The 19,994-nt window shown below is 44.7% G+C and overlaps 1 long non-coding RNA gene across 2 annotated transcripts in view; it reads left to right on the top strand.

Moving 5' to 3' along the window:
• LOC144486845 (uncharacterized) overlaps positions 1 to 10,526 on the top strand; it is a 53,394-nt gene extending 42,868 nt beyond the window's left edge. Inside the window, exons 3-4 of one of the 2 annotated variants that reach the window (XR_013496343.1) lie at positions 6,458 to 6,509; positions 8,628 to 10,522. This is a non-coding gene — a long non-coding RNA (uncharacterized LOC144486845). Of the gene's footprint in view, positions 1 to 6,457; positions 6,510 to 8,627 lie in introns of both variants that reach the window. The other variant, XR_013496344.1, reaches the window with a different exon arrangement.
• The last annotated feature ends 9,468 nt before the right edge of the window (positions 10,527 to 19,994 follow it).

Here is a 19,994-nt window from a genome sequence, read left to right as displayed (position 1 = left end):
TACCTTCAATTCACAATATTGATTACACAATAATGATTACACAATACTGATTACACAATACTGATTACACAAGACTGATTACACAACATTGATTACACAATACTGATTACACAACATTGATTACACAATATTGATTACACAACATTGATTACACAATTTTGATTACACAACATTGATTACACAATACTGATTACACAGTATTGACTACACAATACTGATTACACAACATTGATTACACAATATTGATTACACAATATTTATTACACAACATTGATTACACAATATTGATTACACAGTATTGATTACACAACATTGATTACACAGTAATGATTACACAACATTGATTACACAATACTGATTACACAACATTGATTACACAATATTGATTACACAACATTGATTACACAATTTTGATTACACAACATTGATTACACAATACTGATTACACAGTATTGACTACACAATACTGATTACACAACATTGATTACACAATATTGATTACACAATATTTATTACACAACATTGATTACACAATATTGATTACACAGTATTGATTACACAACATTGATTACACAGTAATGATTACACAACATTGATTACACAATATTACAAAGAACAAAACAGCACAGGAACAGGTCCTTCGGCCCTCCAAGTCCGCGCCACTCCCTGGTCCAAACTAGACCATTCTTTTGTATCCCTCCATTCCCACTCCGTTCATGTGGCTAACCAGATAAGTCTTAATGGTTCCCAGTGTATCCGCCTCCACCACCTTGCCCGGCAGCGCATTCCAGGCTCCCACCATCCTCTGTGTAAAATACGTCCTTCTGATATCCGTGTTAAACCTTCCCCCCCCTCACCTTGAACCTATGACCCCTCGTGAACGTCACCGCCGGCCTGGGAAAAAGCTTCCCACCGTTCACCCTAACTATGCCTTTCATAATTTTATACACCTCGATTAGGTCACCCCTCATCCTCCGTCTTTCCAGTGAGAACAACCCCAGTTTACCCAATTTCTCCTCATAACTAAGCCCTTCCATACCAGGCAACATCCTGGTCAACCTCCTCTGTACTCTCTCTAAAGCCTCCACGTCCTTCTGGTAGTGTGGCGACCAGAACTGGACGCAGTATTCCAAATGCGGCCGAACCAACGTTCGATACAATTGCAACATCAGACCCCAACTTTTATACTCTCTGCCCCATCCTATGAAGGCAAGCAAGCCATATGCCTTATTCACTGCCTTCTCCACCTGTGACGTCACCTTCAAGGATCTGTGGACTTGCACACCCAGGTCCCTCTGCGTATCTACACCCTTTATTGTTCTGCCATTTATCGTATAGCTCCTCCCTACGTGAGTTCTACCAAAATGCATCACTTCGCATTCATCTGGATTGAACTCCATCTGCCATTTCTTTGCCCAAATTTCCAGCCCATCTATATCCTTCTGTAGCCTCTGACAATGTTCCTCACTATCTGCAAGTCCAGCCATTTTCGTGTTGTCCGCAAAGTTACTGATCACTCCAGTTACAGCTTCTTCCAGATCGTTTATGCTATCACAAATAGCAGAGGTCCCAATACAGAGCCCTGCGGAACATCACTAGTCACAGGCATCCAGCCGGAAAAGGACCCTTCCACTACCACCCTCTGTCTTCTGTGACCAAGCCAGTTCTCCACCCATCTAGCCACCTTCCCCTTTATCCCATGAGATCCAACCTTTTGCACCAACCTACTATGAGGGACTTTGTCAAACGATTTACTAAAGTCCATATAGACGACATCCACGGCCCTTCCCTCGTCAACCATTCTAGTCACTTCTTCAAAAAACTCCACCAGGTTAGTGAGGCATGACCTCCCTCTCACAAAACCATGCTGACTATCGTTAAGGAGTTTATTCCTTTCTAAATGCGCATACATCCTAGCTCTAAGAATCCTCTCCAACAACTTCCCTACCACAGACGTCAAGCTCACCGACCTATAATTTCCCGGGTTATCCTTCCTACCCTTCTTAAATAACGGGACCACATCAGCTATCCTCCAATCATCTGGGACCTCACCTGTGTCCAGTGACGAGACAAAGATTTGCGTCAGAGGCCCAGCGATTTCATCTTTCGTCTCCATGAGCAGCCTTGGATAGATTCCATCAGGCCCTGGGGATTGGTCAGTCTTTATATTCCTCCTTTGTAATGGAGATTTTCTCTAATGGGTCAACACTCCCCTCCGAGACACTCCCAGTCAACACATCCCTCTCCTTTGCGAATGCCGATGCAAAGTATTCATTTAGTATCTCCCCTACTTCTTTGGGCTCTGAAGCATAATTCCCCACTTTTGTCCCTGAGAGGTCCGATTTTTTCCCTGACAACCCTTTTGTTCCTAACGTATGAATAAAATGCCTTGGGATTCTCCTTAATCCTGTCTGCCATGACATTTCGTGACCCGTTTTTGCCCTTCTAATTCCTCGTTTGAGTTCTTTCCGACTTTGTATTACTCCGGAGCTCCCTCTGTTTTTAGCTGCCTGGACCTAACGTACGCCTCTCTTTTCTTTTTCACCAATCCCTCAATTTCCCTGGTTATCCATGGTTCTCGATTCCTACCTTTCCTATCCTTCTTTTTTACAGGCACATGCCTATCCTGCAGCCCTATCAAATGTTCCTTAAAAGACTCCCACATGCCAGATGTGGATTTACCCTCAAACAGCCTCTCCCAATCAACAGCTGCCAATTTCTGCCTAATCCCACTTAAGTTAGCCTTCCCCCAATCCAACACCTTACCCTTGGGACACCACTCATCCTTTTCCATCACTATCCTAAAGCTAACAGAATTGTGGTTATTTTTGCCACATGTTCCCCTACCGTAACTTTGAAAACCTGACCGGGCTCATTCCCCGGTACTAGGTCCAGTATAGCCCCCTCTCTAGTCGGGCTATCTACATATTGTTCCAAAGAACCTTCCTGTACACATTTTACAAATTCCTCCCCATTCAGACTCCCAGCCCTACGCGATTTCCAGTCTATGCCAGGGACATTGAAGTCTCCCACTACAACAACCCTATTTTTCCTGCACCTATCCATTATCTCCTGACATATCCGTTCTTCCACTTCCCTTGGGCTGTTGGGGGGCCTGTAGCATACCCCCAACATCGTGACTGTGCCCTTCCTGTTTCTAAGCTCCACCCACAGTGACTCGTTACACGACCCCTCTGAATTGTCCCCCCTCTGCACCGCTGTACTATATTCTCTAACTAATACTGCTACTCCCCCACCTCTTTTGGTCCCTCCTCTGTCTCGCCTAAAACACTTGTACCCCGGAATATTCAGAATATTGATTCCACAACATTGATTACACAATATTGATTAAACAATATTGATTAAACAACTTTGATTACACAGTATTGATTACAGCACTTTGATTACAGAATTTTGATTACACAACTTTGATTACACAATATTGATTACACAACATTGATTACACAACATTGATTACACAATGTTGATTCGACAACATTGATTACACAACATTGATTACACAATACTGATTGTACAATATTTGTTGCACAATATTGATTTGACAACATTGATTACACAATACTGATGACACAATATTGATTATACAACATTCAGACAGACAGTGAAGAAATATAAACGGCATCATAATCTCTGTAAACTACTCAGTTTCCTTTAATTGACTGGTACTGGAGTGTGAAAAGACTACAATGTGACCAGCAAATATTCACTTAGCAAAAGCGAGTCACAATCTAAGAGATGTATCATAAAGAGTGCATTATACATGCTGAATTCCAAGATCACAGCATTCCCGTGAACCATCGAACCCACGGCAGTGCAGAAGGAGGCCCTACGGCCCATCGAGTCTGCACTGACTCTCTGACAGAGCATCTTACCTGCATTGGAATGATCCGGGTACATGTTTTCTTTTAAGACCAAAGTTAATATTTAAATGTGAAGACCTGAACGCCTCTCAATGCACAAATATTGTTCGTTTCAACATCATTTCCTGCAAACTTTAACATAAATCTGTTTGTTCTGTATCAGGATATGTCCCTAAATATTACAGTGAGGATAACAAACTTCATTGAACTTTTTGCCATTCATCTCCTCCAATAAATTCGTGAGGTGATTGATTAAGCGCTAAAATAATTCACTAAATTTGTTTCAAGCTTGAGAATACTTGAAACATAGAGTGCAAAATCACTGGGGACTTCATTGGGGCAGCACAGTGGTCAGCACTGCTACCTCACAGCGCCAGGGACCCAGGTTCGATTCCCGGCTTGGGTCACTGTGTGGAGTTTGCATGTTCTCCCCCATATCAGCGTGTGTTTTGTCCGGGTGCTCCGGTTTCCTCCCACAGTATGAAAGACGTGCCGATTGCAGTGCAGAAGGTGTCTATTCGGCCCTTCACGCCTGCACTGACCACAAACCCACCCAGCCCCCATGCCGGTAATCCCTCTTTACCCTTGCTAGTGCCCCCTGGCACTGAGGGGGAATTTAGGCATGGCCAATCCACCTAACCCGCACATCTTTGGAGTGTGGGAGGAAGCTGGGGCACCCGGAGGAAACCCACGCAGACACGGGGAGAACGTGCAGACATCACACAGACAGTGATCCAAGTTGGGAGTTGAACCCGGGTTCCTGTGCTGTGAGGCAGTAGTGCTAACCATTGTGTCACGGTATGGTCCAGTCATTCACTGGCGCTTGAGACCTTGCAATGTAATCAGAACCTGTCTGATACAGTAAACAATAAATCACATTCTAAAAGATTTATCACAAACTGTGCATCAAATGCTGCTATCCCAGAGTGGTTAGCACTGCTGCATCACAGCGCCAGGGACCTGGGTTTGATTCTTGGCTTGGGTCAGTGTCTGTGCTGAATCTGCATGTTGATATAGAATAGTCATAGAATCCCTACACAGCAGAAGGAGGCCATGCAGCCCATCACATCTGCACCGACCACAATCCCACACAGACCCTGTCCCCGCAACCCCACATATCTATTCTGCTAGTCCTCCTGACACTCAGGGGTAATGTAGCGTGACCAATCCACGTAACCCAGACATCTTTGGCGTGTGGGAGGAAAGCGGAACACCCGGAGGAAACCCATACAGACAGGGGGAGAACATGCAGACTCCGCACAGAGAGCGACCCAAGGCTGGAATTGAACACAGGTCCCTGGCGCTGTGAGACGGCACTGCTAACCACTGTGCCACCGTGCCGCGTTGTCCCCATGTCTGTGTCTCCATGGGTTTCCTCCGGGTGCTCTGGTTTCCTCCCACAGTCCGACCGACGTGCTGGTTAGATGTATTGGCCATGCAAAATTGTCCCTCAGTGGAAGAACAAATGTAGGGGGGACGTATACAATAAATGGCAGAGCCATCAAGAGTATATAAACACAGAGGGACCTCGGTGTGCAAGTCCACAAATCCTTGAAGGCGGCAGTAGAGGTGGAGAAGGTGGTGAAGAAGGAATATGGCATGCTTTCCTTGATAGGACGGGGTATAGAGTATAAAAGCTGGAGTCTGATGTGGCAGTTGTACAGAACGCTGGTTAGTCCACATTTGGAATATTGCATCCATTTCTGGTCGCCACACTACTGGGGCGGCACGGTAGCACAGTGGTTAGCACTGCTGCTTCACAGCTCCAGGGTCCTGGGTTCGATTCCCGGCTCGGGTCACTGTCTGTGTGGAGTTTGCACATTCTCCTCGTGTCTGCGTGGGTTTCCTCCGGGTGCTCTGGTTTCCTCCCACAGTCCAAAGATGTGCGGGTTAGGTTGATTGGCCAGGTTAAAGAAATTGCCCCTTAGAGTCCTGGGATGCGTAGGTTAGAGGGATTAGCAGGTAAAATATGTGAGGGTAGGGCCTGGGTGGGATTGTGGTCGGTGCAGACTCGATGGGCCGAATGGCCTCCTTCTGCACTGTAGGGTTTCTATGATTTCTATGATTTCTACCAGGAGGACGTGGAGGCTTTAAAGAGAGTGCAGAGAAGGTTTGCCAGGATGTTGCCTGGTAGGGAGGGTCTTAGATATGAGGGGAGATTTGGTGAGCTGGGCTTGTTCTCCCTGGAAAGACGGAGAATGAGGGGAGACCTAATAGAGGTGTACAAAATTATGAAGGGTATAGATAGAGTGAACAGTGGGAAGCTTTTTCCCAGGTCGGAGGTGACGATCACGAGGGGTCACGGGCTCAAGGTGAGAGCGGCGAGGTATAACTCAGACATCAGAGGGACGTTTTTTACACAGAGGGTGGTGGGGCCTGGAATGCGCTGCCAAGTAGGGTGGTGGAGGCAGACACGCTGGCATCATTTAAGACTTACCTGGATAGTCACATGAGCAGTCTGGGAATGGAGGGATACAAACGAATGGTCTAGTTGGACCAAGGAGCGGCACAGGCTTGGAGGGCCGAAGGGCCTGTTTCCTGTGCTGTACTGATCTTTGTTCTTTGTACTCGAACAGGTGCCGGAGTGTGGCGACTATGGGATTTTCACAACGTCATTGCTGTGCTAATGTAAGCCGACATGTGACACGAATAAATAAACTTATCTCAAACAATGACGAGACAGAGTACAGGAATGAGATAGGGAATCTGGTGAACTGGTGCAGCCACAGTAATCCCTCCCTCAATGTCAGCAAAATGAAGGAGATTGTCATCGACTTCAGGAAGCGTAAAGGAGAACATGCCCCTGTCTACATCAATGGGGACGAAGAAGAAAGGGTCAAGAAATTCAAGTTTTTAGTGTCCAGAACACCAACAACCTGTCCTGATCCCCACATGCCAACACTATAGTTCAGAAAGCCCACCAACGCCTCTTACTTTCTCAGAAGACTGAGGAAATTTGGCATGTCAGCTCCGAATCTCAGTAACTTCTACAGATGCATTCTTTCTGGTTGGGTCACAGCTTGGTATGTCTCCTGCTCTGCCCAAGACTGTAAGGAAGTACAAAAGGTTTTGAATGTAGCCCAATCCATCACGCAAACCAGCCTCGCATCCATTGACTCTGTCTATACTTCCCGCTGTCTCGGCTACGCATCCAGCATTATTAAGGACCCCACGTACCCGGGACATTCTCTCTTCCACCTTCTTTCTTCGGGAAAAAGATACAAAAATCTGAGGTCACGTATCAATCGACGAAAGAACAGCTTCTTCTCTGCTGCTGTCAGACTTTTGAATTGACTTACCTCGCATTTAGTTGATCTTTCTCTGCACCCGAGCTATGACTGTGACACTACATTCTGCACTCTCTCCTTTCCTTCTCTATGTTTTGTCTGTATCGCGCGCAAGAAACAATACTTTTCATTATATATTAATAAATGTGACAATAATAAATCAAATCAAATCCAGATAAGCTGAAAATTAAGCTCACATCAATTTTGTGAAGCCCTTTCAGTCCCAGCAAGTCATTTGCAGTTGTCTTATTTACCAAACGGTCGCTACTTATCCGTTTGAGACATTAATATTCAAAAGAAAACAAGAATAAATGACCTTCTTGTTGCCAGGATCTGAGATTTAGTGTTGATCTAAAAGGTAACTCAGTAAAAAGAAAGGTAATTCGACAAGAAAACCAGATGAATGGGAAATCGAATAGCTTTTTCCATAATTCACACAGACCCATAATTTGCAAAATCGTGGTTACATGATGCAGTCATATAACAAAGTGAATTTTAAATTGTATCTCTGCAAATCATCTTAATTTGGATTGCTCATCCACACAGACCACGATTCCAGCTGTGGAAACTCTTTTAATTCATATCATTCATTCTCTCTCTCTATATTTGTTTACCCAACAATAATAAGATCAGATAGTCTGAGACTAGGTGACACAGTGGTTAGTGCTGCTCCCTCACAGCGTCAGAGACCAGGGTTCGCTTCCCGGCTTGGGTTACTGTCTGTGCGGAGTCTGACTGTTGTCCCCCATGTCATAGAGTCAGAGAGGTTTACAGCATGGAAACAGGCCCTTCAGCCCAACTGGTCCATGCCACCTTTTTTTAACTACTCAGCTACTCCCAATTGCCTGTATTTGGCCCATATCCCTCTATACCCATCTTACCCATGTAACTGTCTAAATGCTTCTTAAAAGACAAAATTGTATCCGCCTCTGCTACTGCCTCTGGCAGCTTCTTCCAGACATTCACCGCCCTCTGTGTGAAACAATTGTCCCTCTGGGCCTTTTTGCATCTCTCCCCTCTCACCTTAAAGCTATGTCCTCTACGTTTGGAGTCCCCTACCTTCGGGAAAAGATGTGGACTATCTGGGGCGGCACAGTGGCACAGTGGTTAGCACTGCTGCTTCACAGCACCAGGGACCCGGGTTCAATTCTGGTCTCACGTCACTGACTGTGTAGAGTTGGCACATTCTCCCTGTGTCTGCGTGGGTTTCCTCCGGGTGCTCCGATTTCCTCCCACATTCCAAAGATGTGTGGGTTAGGTTGATTGGCCATGCTAAATTGACCCTAGTGTCAGGAGAATTAGCAGGGATATGTGGGGTTATGGGAATAGGGCCTGGGTGGGATTGTGGTCGGTGTAGACTTGATGGGCCGAATAGCCTCCTTCTGCACACCAGGGATTCTGTGATTTGATGTTTAACACAGAAGTGAATTTGAAACATTATTTCTGTTTTCCTCCCCAGACAAACACGTTCTTTCCTGGCTGGTCTTTCGGGGCGTGGTTGTTGTTTGCGCTTAGAATCTGCTTCAGCACTTGATGTAACATCAACCCAGTCGTTGCATAAGCAGTAACACCGAATATATCATTGTAGAGGACATCAACCCACTTCCTGCGAGCTTCATTGCAGCTGAATATCACATGAAGCAACTAGAGCAGCATCACCTTCTGAGAAATGAAGACCAGAGTGCGATTGTAAACTGTCAACATTTTTAAAATCTTAAGGAGACATTCGACCTCCGGCATTTGTTGAAACTTCTTTTTGTAAAAGTCTTTGAAGAACAATGAGCCAAACTGTCGTGGAAACTGCATTTTATTTCAGGATTTGAATATTTCAAGCAGCCTCATTGTAAGGTTTACTAGTTCCTCAACAGAAAACAGAAGATTCATTCCTGAAACATTACACTGTGCATCACATCATTGAGCTGACAGCAAATTAGCATCATGACATTGCTGTTTTAACGGGGGAATCTGGCCGAAAAATCTCTTATTTATAATGTCGTGCGGAATAAAAAAAGACGTTCCTTCTCATTTTAAACATCGCCATTCTGTGAAACATGGGAGCTAAAAAAAACATTGCACGGGAGTTATTCATGACGATGCTTTGTCCGTCAGGCTCCCTTCTCATTTCTCATTCTGAAACCATCCAGTAAATCCCGGTGGCCACATGATGGTTTTGCCTTGTTAAATGTTGCATTATTTTGGGTTGAATGGAATCCAGTGGTTCAGTTCTGTTTTTGCATTGGCTTCAAGCGGATCGAGTTTATACAGCTTTACATTCCATGGCATGACTTGAGCTGAGCTCAAAGCAGGTTGGACGGTTGAGTTCAGTTGAACGGTAAGATGTCACAGCAATTTCATTGCAATGTTAATGTAAGCCGACTTGTGACACTAATAAATAAACTTTTAAACTAACATTTTTATTAAAGACAACCTTTCTTGATTAGTGCCCTGCACCCTAACAGCCTCTCCACCTACAGGGAAACATCTACACTCGAGATACAGAATTTCAGTGACTCCCTATTCACAGGATAATATATCGACATATCGATTGTGGTCCTTCAGTACTTTTCCATTCACAGAGATATACGTTCTAAATATGTCTCTTTGCGCATCTCTATCCACACCTCCCATCCATTGACTCTGTCTACACTTCCCGCTGCCTCGGAAAAGCAGCCGGCATAATCAAGGACCCCACACACGCCGGGCATTCTCCCTCCCACCTTCTTCCATCAGGTGACCTCCGTCTGAGGTCACGTACCAACCAACTCAAGAACAGCCTCTTCCTTGCTGCCATCAGACTTTTGAATGGACCTACCCCGCATTAAGTTGACCTTTCTCTCCACCCTAGATATGACTGTAACATTCAGCACCCTCTCCTTTCCCTGGAATCATAGAAACCCGACAGTGAAGAAAGAGGCCATTCGGCCCATCGAGTCTGCATTGACAACAATCCCACCCGGGTCCTATCCCCATCGTCCCAAATATTTACCCTGCTAATCCCTCTAACCTACATATCCCAGGACACTAAGGGGCAATTTATCATTGCCAATGCACCTAACCCGCACACCTTTGGACTTTGGGAGGAAACCAGATCCGGAGGAAACCCACGCAGACACAGGGAGAATGTGAAAACTCCACTCAGACAGTGGCCCAAGCCGGGAATCAACCCCAGTTCTCTGGAGCTGTGATGCAGCAGTGCTAACCACCATGCCATTGTGCTGCTCACCACTGTGCAATATGCATTGTCTGTATAGCGTGCAAGAAACAATACCTTTCACTGTATACTAATACATGTGACAAGAATCAAATCAAATCAAAACAAATCATCACAAAATTAAATAATTTAATTTATTCCTCCATCTGCCAACTTGTTCCCCATTCTGTTCTTTTGTCTATATCTCTGTGCAGACCCTTTGAATCCTCCTCATAGCTTTAATTCACAATTAGTTTAGAATCATATTGGAAATCTGGTAGCTTACTCCCAGCATCTTCAGTTATTTTGTTGACATATATTGGCCGAGTGGTATTATCGCCAGACTATTAATCCAGAAACTCAGCTAATGTTCCAGGGACCCGGGTTCGAATCCCGCCACGACAGGCGATGGAATTGGAATGCAATAAAAAATATCTGGAATTAAGAATCTACTGATGCCCATGAAACCATTGTCGACTGTCGGAAAAGCCCATCTGGTTCACGAATGTCCTTCAGGGAAGGAAATCTGCCGTGCGGACCCGGTCTGGCTCACATGTGACTCCAGAGCCGCAGCAATGTGGTGGACTCTCAACTGCCCTCGAGCAAGTAGGGATGGGCAATAAATGTTGGCCCAGCCAGCGACGCCCATGTACCACGAACAAATAATAAAAAAACATAAACAGCTACATCCCCAATACAATTTTTTGCAATATTTCATAAGTTACAGCCAACCAGCCTGAATGTGCTTCAGTATCCCGACTCACTGTTCCGTGCCTGCTGACGAATTATCTATCCAATCCAGGCTGACAACCTGAGCCACAATCGGACACCTCGACTCTTTGTGCTGCATGCTATGGGATTGTTGTAATCCAAATCTATGACATCAACTGGCCCCATCGTGTAGGGCGGTGAACTCACTTGCCAACATGACAAGGGTGTGATTCAGTATACTACCAATGATGTGAGTTCAATCTCCCTACAGGCTGCAGTGATTTGTAAATATTGTCTCCACACCTTGGCCAAGAGTGGCACAGACAGAGTGGATAGTCAGAGGCTCTTTCCTAGGGTAGAAAAGTCAAGTACTAGGGGCCATAGGTTTAAGGTGCGTGGGGAAAAGATCAGAGGAGATCTGTGCGGCAAGTTTTTTACACAGAGGGTGGTGAATGGCTGGAACGCGCTGCCCGAGGAGGTGGTGGGAGCAGGTACGATAGCGGCATTTAAGGGGCATCTCGATGAATACATGAATAGAATGGGAATGGAAGGTTACGGATTCTGTAAGTGCATACGGTTTTAGTTTAGGCAGGCATTATGATCAGCGCAGGCTTGGAGGGCCGAAGGGCCTGTTCCTGTGCTGTACTGTTCTTTGTTCTTTGAGTGGTGAACTGAAATGGGCAGCACGGTGGTACAGTTGTTGGCACTGCTGCCTCACAGTGCCAGGGACCCGGGTTCGATTCCTGGCTTGGATCACTGTCTGTGCGGAGTCTGCATGTTCTCTCCGTGTGTGCATGGGTTTCCTCCGGGTGCCCAAGTTGTCTCCCACAGTCTGAAAGCCGTGCTGGTTAGGTGCATTGGCCATGTTAAATTCTCCCTCTGTGTACCCAAACAGGCACTGGAGTGTGGGGACTAGGGGATTTTCACAGTAACTACATTGCAGTGTTAATGTAAGCCTACTTGTGACAGTAATAAAAACAGCACATTTACTATATCAGCAGTTATCTATTTCAGTGCACTAAAGTCGGCTTTAAGTTTTGGCGATGTTATATGGTTTAAATCCCTCGACTTATACTTATACTTCCACTCCAGATATTGAGAGCTCCTTGCTCTTATGAGTAAGTCCATTGGTTATCCCCTATTCCTGCTATGGAAATGACGTGTTCCACTTTGAAAACAGATGCAGAATACAGAACCCTCAAAATAAAGATTCAGAAGGGTCCAGAGGGGGAATTCTTTCACATAGAGTGTGGTGAGTGTCTGGAACAAGCTGCCAGAGGCAGTAGGAGAGGGGGGTACAATTTTCTATATTAAAAAGCGTTTAGTCAGTTACATGGGTACGATGGGTATGGAGAGACATGGGTCAAATGCGGTCAATTGGGACGAGCTTAAAGGTAAAAACTGGGCGGCACGGACACGTTGGGCCGAAGGGCCTGTTTCCATGCTGTAAACCTCAATGACTCGATAACATAGGAACAGGAATTAAGAGCAGAAGTCGGCAAATTCAGCCCTTCGAGCCTGATCCGTCATTCAATCAGATCATGGCTGATCTCTCCCTGTTCTCAAATCCACCCCCCCACCTGTTCCCCATATCCCCCTAATCCCTTTTTTATTAGAAATATATCCATCTCCTTCCTGAAACCATTCAATGATTCAGACTCCCCCGCGCGATGGGGCAGCGAGTTCCACAAACTCAGCACCCTCTGCGAGAAGTAGTTCCTCCTCATCTCAGTTTTAAATCTATCGCCTCTCAACCTATACCCTGTGACCTCTTGTTCGAGATTGCCCCATAAGAGGAAACATTTGGTCTACAGTTACTTTATCAATCCCTGTTAAAATTTTATATACCTCCATCAGATCCCCTCTCATCCCTCTGAACTCCAGTGAGTACAAGCCCAAAGTGATTAATCTCTCCTCATACGTCAATCCTCTCATCCCCAGAATCAATCTGGTGAACCTCCTCTGAACTGCCTCCAATGCAGCATCATCCTTCCTCAAATAAAGAGACCACAACTGGACACAATACTCCAGACACTCTGTGGGATTTTCATAGAATCATAGATAAAAAGATTCTTATCACTTGGAAAGGTTTCATCAGTAATGAGGGGACCTTAGTACATTTTGTTTGACCCGAAGTGGGAGGCAGCCATTCCTGATCGAAACTGGACGATCTTAATATCTTGGAACAGTGGAGTTCAAAGAGGTGCGAGAGACAATGAAATGGGGGATGGGAGGGAAGGAGGAAATGTAAAGAAAGTCACTGAGCTGAGTTATATGATTAGAGATAGAGGTGAGAGGGGAAAGATTTCAAAGGGAACTGAGGGGCAACTTCTTCAAACGGAGGGTGGTGTGTGCATGGAATGAGCTGCCGGAGAAAGTGGTTGAGGCAAGTTCAGTACCAACATTTAAAAAGCATTTGGATCGAGGGAAAGGATTAGAGGGATATGGACTGAACGCGGGCAATTGGGACCAACTGGGAGGGCACCATGGTTAGCATGGACTGTTTGGGCCGAAGGGCCTGTTTCCATGCTGTATTGCTCTGTGACTCGATATAGGCTGCGTGAGGAGATATTCTGTGACTAGCACTCTGCTGAGTGAAGTTGTAAAACTTGAAGTGTCCTTCCAGAAACCAAGAAAGATTTATGTTTCAAAATACACCCCTGTTTCTGAATATTTTGGATTTCCACAGTGCAGTGGAAGAGTGTCAGAATTCATGTGGTTTGCCTTGAATATTGTGATAGCAGTTTTGCCTTGAGTATTATTTCTGGAATTTGATCGATCAACATCTGTAAGAGATAATTGACAAGAAATTAGCAGGGGGTTAGCAGGGTAAATATGTGGGGTTATGGGGATAGGGCCTGGGTGGGAATGTGGTCAGTGCAGACTCGATGGGCCAAATAACCTCCTTCTGCACTGCAGGGATTCTATGATTCTATGATCTTGGTTTCAGATAAAGCTCGGCACAACATCGTGGGCCGAAGGGCCTGTTCTGTGCTGTACTGTTCTATGTTCTATCTATGAAAGTGCTTATAAGACTATTGTCACCAACTGGAATTTTAATAAGACTGTCCATAGTATACCACCTAAATCTCCCACACCTCATTTTTAAATTTTGCCTCCTCGTAACTGACCCTTCAGCTCAGGGGAACAGCTGCTCTCTCTCCACCCTGTCCATGTCCTTCATAATCTTGTACACCTCGATCAGGTCACCCCTCAGTCTTTGCTCCAGAGAGAACAAACCAAACCTATCCAACCTCTCTTCATAGCTTAAATGTTCCATCCCAGGCAGTATCCTGGTGAATCTCCTCTGCACCACCTCCAGTGCAATCACATCCTTCCTATAATGTGTCGACCAGAACTGCACACAGTACTCCAGCTGTGGCCAAACCAACGCTCCTATACAACTTCATCATGACCTCTACGTTTTTGTAATTTATACCACGATTGACAAAGTTGAACAGTAATATTCCAGCAACGAGGAATCGCTGGCAACCCCTCATCACACCTCAGCAGCTATAGACGCTGGTCGGGCCTGTGGTCCCGTGAGCCGTCCCTCTGGTCAGGAGGGAACCACTGCCGTTCCATCAGCCCAGGTATTCTGCTGCGGGGAAGCAACTTCACTCTCTCCAAAGTTAGGAGGTGGTGGGAGGAAGCTTCCTCATAGCAGACGTTATGTCCAATCTATAAAGGGTGTAGCCGTGACGGAGTGGTTAGCACTGCTGCCTCACAGAGTGAGGGACCCGGGTTCGGTTCCCGGCTTGTGTCACTGCCTGTGTGGAATCTGCATGTTCTCTCCATGTACTGAGCACAGTACGCCAAGTGGGGTCTGACGAGGGTCTGATATAGCTGCATTATTATCACCGGCCTCCTAAACTCAATCCCTCGATTGTTAAAGGCCAGCACACCATACGCCTTCTTAACCACCTCCTCGACCTGCAGGGCCTATTTTAGAGTCATATGGACCCGGACCCCAAGGTCCTTCTGATCCTCTACAGTACTAAGAATCTTTCCCTTTTTATTGGGAAACACGTAGGGCGGCACGGTAGCACAGTGGTTAGCACTGCTGCTTCACAGCTCCAGGGTCCCGGGTTCGATTCCCGGCTCGGGTCACTGTCTGTGTGGAGTTTGCACATTCTCCTCGTGTCTGCGTGGGTTTCCTCCGGGTGCTCCGGTTTCCTCCCACAGTCCAAAGATGTGCGTGTTAGGTTGATTGGCCAGGTTAATAATTGCCCCTTAGAGTCCTGGGATGTGTAGGTTAGAGGGATTAGCGGGTAAAATGGGTGGGGCCTGGGTGGGATTGTGGTCGGTGCAAACTCGATGGGCCGAATGGCCTCCTTCTGCACTGTAGGGTTTCTATGATTTTCTATGATTTCTATGATTGCACTCCTTCATCCCATTTGACCTGCCAAAATGGACCACTACGCATTTATCTGGGTTGAAGTCCATCTGCCACTTCTCCGCCCAGTCTTGCATCCTATCTATCTCCCTCTGTAACTTCTGACATCCCTCCAGACTATTCACCACCCCACCAACCTTCGTGTCATCGGCAAACATACCAACCCATCCCTCCACTTCATTATCCAGGTCATTTCTGAAAATGACAAACAGCAAAGGTCCCAGAACAGATCCCTGGGGCACACCACTGGTGACCGACCTCCATTTAGAAAAAGACCCAACCATATAGAGTCTGGGAACAATGGAAAGGGATGTTCCAATTATGGATCAGAATCTGAGAGCAATATACTGAATTGTTCCGATACTGGATCGAAATCTGAGAACAATAGACTGCAATGTTCCAATACTGGATTGGAATCTGAGAACAATAGAAATGGATGTTCCATGAATGGATCAGAATCTGAGAACAATACACTATCATGTTCCAATACTGGATTAGAATCTGAGAGAAATAGACTGCAATGTTCCAATAATGGATCAGAATCTGAGAACAATAGACTGGGATGTTCCAATAATGGATGAGAAGCTGGAAAGAAAGGACCGGGATGTTCCAATAATGGATAGGATTCGAAGAACAATACACTGTAATGTTCCAATACTGGATCAGAGTCTGAGAACAGTAGACTGCAATGTTCCAATAATTGATCAGAATCTGAGTACTATAGGCTGCAATGTTCCAATACGGATTAGAATCTGAGAAAAATACACTGTCATGTTCTATTACTGGATCAGAATCTGAGAACAATAGATTGCAATGTTCAAATAATGGATCAGAATCTGAGAACAATAGACTGCAATGTTCAAATAATGGATCAGAATCTGAGAACAACAGTCTCTAACATTCCAAAAATGAATCGGAATCTCAGATCAATAGACGGCAATGTTTCAAAACTGGATCAGAATGTGGGAACAATGGACCGGGATGTTCCAATAATGGATAGGATTCGAAGAACAATACACTGTAATGTTCCAATACTGGATCAGAACCTGAGAACAGTAGACTGCAATGTTCCAATAACGGATCAGAATTTGAGAACAACAGACTGCAATGTTCCAATAACGGATCAGAATCTGAGAACAATTGGCGGCACGGTAGCACAGTGGTTAGCACTGCTGCTTCACAGCTCCAGGGTCCCGGGTTCGATTCCCGGCTCGGGTCACTATCTGTGTGGAGTTTGCACATTCTCCTCGTGTCTGCGTGGGTTTCCTCCGGGTGCTCCGGTTTCCTCCCACAGTCCAAAGATGTGCGGGTTAGGCTGATTAGCCAGGTTAAAAAAAATTGCCCCTTAGAGTCCTGGGATGTGTAGGTTAGAGGGATTAGCGGGAAAAATATGTGGGGGTAGGGCCTGGGTGGGATTGTGGTCGGTGCAGACTCGATGGGCCGAATGGCCTCCTTCTGCACTGTAGGGTTTCTATGATTTCTATGAATAGACTGCAATGGACTGTAATGTTCCAATAAAGGATCCTAATCTCAGAAAAAAATAGGGTAATGTTTCAATAATTGATCAGAATCTGAGAACAATGGACTGTAACGTTTCAATAAAGGATCATAATCTGAGAACAATACTCTGTTAGGTTCCAATACGGGATCAGAATCTGAGAACAAAAGACGGTAATGTTTCATTAGTTGATCAGAATCTGAGAACAATGGACTGTAATGTTCCAATAATGGATCAGAATCTTAGAACAAGAGAATGCAATGTTCGAATATTGGATCAGAATCTGAGAACAACAGACTGGAATGTTGCACTAAAGGATCAGAATCTGAGAACAATACAGTGCAAGGTTCCATTATGGATCAGAATCTGGGAACAATAGACTGTAATTTTCCAATACTGGTTCAGTTTCTGAGACAAATAGACTGCAATTTTCCAATAATGGATCAGAATCTGAGAACAATACTCTGTAAAGTTCCAATACGGGATCAGAATCTGAGAACAATAGGTTGTAATGTTCCAATAATTGATCAGAATCTACGAACAATAGACTGCAATGTTCCAACACAGGATTAGAATTTGAGACAAATAGACTTTAATGTTCCGATACAGGATTAGAATTTGAGATCAACAGACTGCAATGTTCCAATACTGGACCAGAATCTGAGAACAACAGACTGCAATGTTCCAATACTGGACCAGAATCTGAGAACAACAGACTGCAATGTTCCAATACTGGATCAGAATCTGAGAACAATAGACTGGAATGTTCCAATAATCATAGAAATCATAGAAACCCTACAGTACAGAAAGAGGCCTTTCGGCCCATCGAGTCTGCACCGACCACAATCCCACCCAGGCCCTACCCCCATATCTTCCCACTAATCCCTCCAACCTACGCATCTCAGGACACTAAGGGAAATTTTTAGCATGGCCAATCAACCTAACCCGCCCATCTTTGGACTGTGGGAGGAAACCGGAGCACCCGGAGGAAACCCACGCAGACACGAGGAGAATGTGCAAACTCCACACAGACCGTGACCCGAGCCGGGAATCGAACCCAGGTCCCTGGAGCTGTGAAGCAGCAGTGTTAACCACTGTGCTACCATGCCGCCCGGCAGAACATGGATCAGAAGTTGGAATCAATGGACCGGGATGTTCCAATAATGGATTGGATTCTAAGAACAATACACTGTAATGTTCCAATACTGGATCAGAACCTGAGAACAGTAGACTGCAATGTTCCAATAATTGATCAGAGTCTGAGAACAATAGGCTGTAATGTTCCAATAATGGATTAGAATCTGGGAACAAATGACCGGGATGTTACAATTCTGGATCAGAATCTGAGAACAATAGAATGTAATATTCCTAAACTGGATCAGAAGCTGAGAGCAAGAGACTGCAATGTTCCAGTACTGGATTAGAATCTGGGACCAATAGACCGGGATGTTCCAATAATGGATCACATTCTGAGAACAATACTCTGTAATGTTACAATACTGGATCAGAATCTGAGAACAATAGACTGCAATGTTCCAATAATGGATCAGAATCTGAGATCAATAGACTGCAAAGTTTCAATCCTGCATCAGAATCTGAGAAAAAGGGACCGCAAGTTCCAATACTGGATCAGAATGTGGGAACAATGGTCCGGGTTGTTCCAATACTGGATCATAATCTGAGAACAGTAGACTGCAATGTTCCAATACTGGATCATAATCTGAGAACGGTAGACTATAATGTTCCAATACTGGATCAGAATCTGAGGACAATAGACTGCAATGTTTGAATACTGGATCGGATTCTGGGAACTAGCGGTTGTAATGTTCCAATACTGGTTCAGACTCTGAGAAAAAAACAGACTGCAAATTTCCAATAATGGATCAGTTTCTGTGAAAAAGAGATTGTAATGTTCCAGTACTGGATCAGAATCTGAGAACAATACACTGCAAAGTTCGAATACTGGATCGGACTCTGAGAACAATAGGCTGTAATGTTCCAATCATTGATCAGAATCTGAGAACAATAGACTTCAATGTTCCAATACTGGCTCAGATTCTGAGAACAATAGACTGTAATGTTCCAATCCTGGTTCAGAGTCTGTGAACAATGGAAAGGGATGTTCCAATAATGGATCAGAATCTGAGAACAATAGACTGCAATGGTTCAATAATGGATCTGAATCTGAGAACAATAGATCGTAATGTTCCAATACTGGATCGGAATCTGAGAACAATACACTGTAATGATCCAATACTGGATTAGAATCGGAGAACAATAGACTGCAATGTTCCATTATGGATCAGAATCTGGGAACAATAGACTGGGATGTTCCAATAATGGATGAGAAGCTGGAAACAATGGACCGGGATGTTCCAGCAATGGATAGGATTCGAAGAACAATACACTGTAATGTTCCAATCCTGGATCAGAACCTGAGAACAGCAGACTGCAATGTTCCAATAATTGATCAGAATCTGAGAACTATAGTCTGTAATGTTACAATACAGACTAGATTCCGATAAAAATACAGTCATGATCTAATACTGGATCAGCATCTGAGAACAATAGACTGCAATGTACAAATAATGGATCAGAAACTTAGAACAATAGTCTCTAACATTCCAATCATGAATCGGAATCTCAGATCAATAGACGGCAATGTTTCGAAACTTGATCAAAATCTGAGAACAAGAGACTGCAATGTTCCAATACTGGATCAGAATGTGGGAACAATGGACCGGAATGTTCCAATACTGGATCAGAATCTGAGAACAAGAGACTGCAATGTTCCAATACTGGATCAGAATCTGGGAACAATAGACATGGATTTAATAATACTGGACCAGAATCTGAGAACAATAGACTGAAATGTTCCAAGACTGGGTCATAATCTGAGAACAATGGACTGCAATGTTCCAATAAAGGATCATAATCTGAGAACAGTACTCTAAAGTTTCAATACGGGATCAGAATCTGAGAACAAAAGATGGTAATGTTTCAATAATTGTTCAGAATCTGAGGACAATGG

The sequence above is a fragment of the Mustelus asterias genome, unplaced genomic scaffold, assembly GCF_964213995.1.
Source record: "Mustelus asterias unplaced genomic scaffold, sMusAst1.hap1.1 HAP1_SCAFFOLD_489, whole genome shotgun sequence".
Classification (NCBI taxonomy): domain Eukaryota; kingdom Metazoa; phylum Chordata; class Chondrichthyes; order Carcharhiniformes; family Triakidae; genus Mustelus; species Mustelus asterias.
The sequence above is the reverse complement of the archived record's forward strand: the minus strand, read 5'-3'. Positions and strand labels throughout refer to the sequence as shown.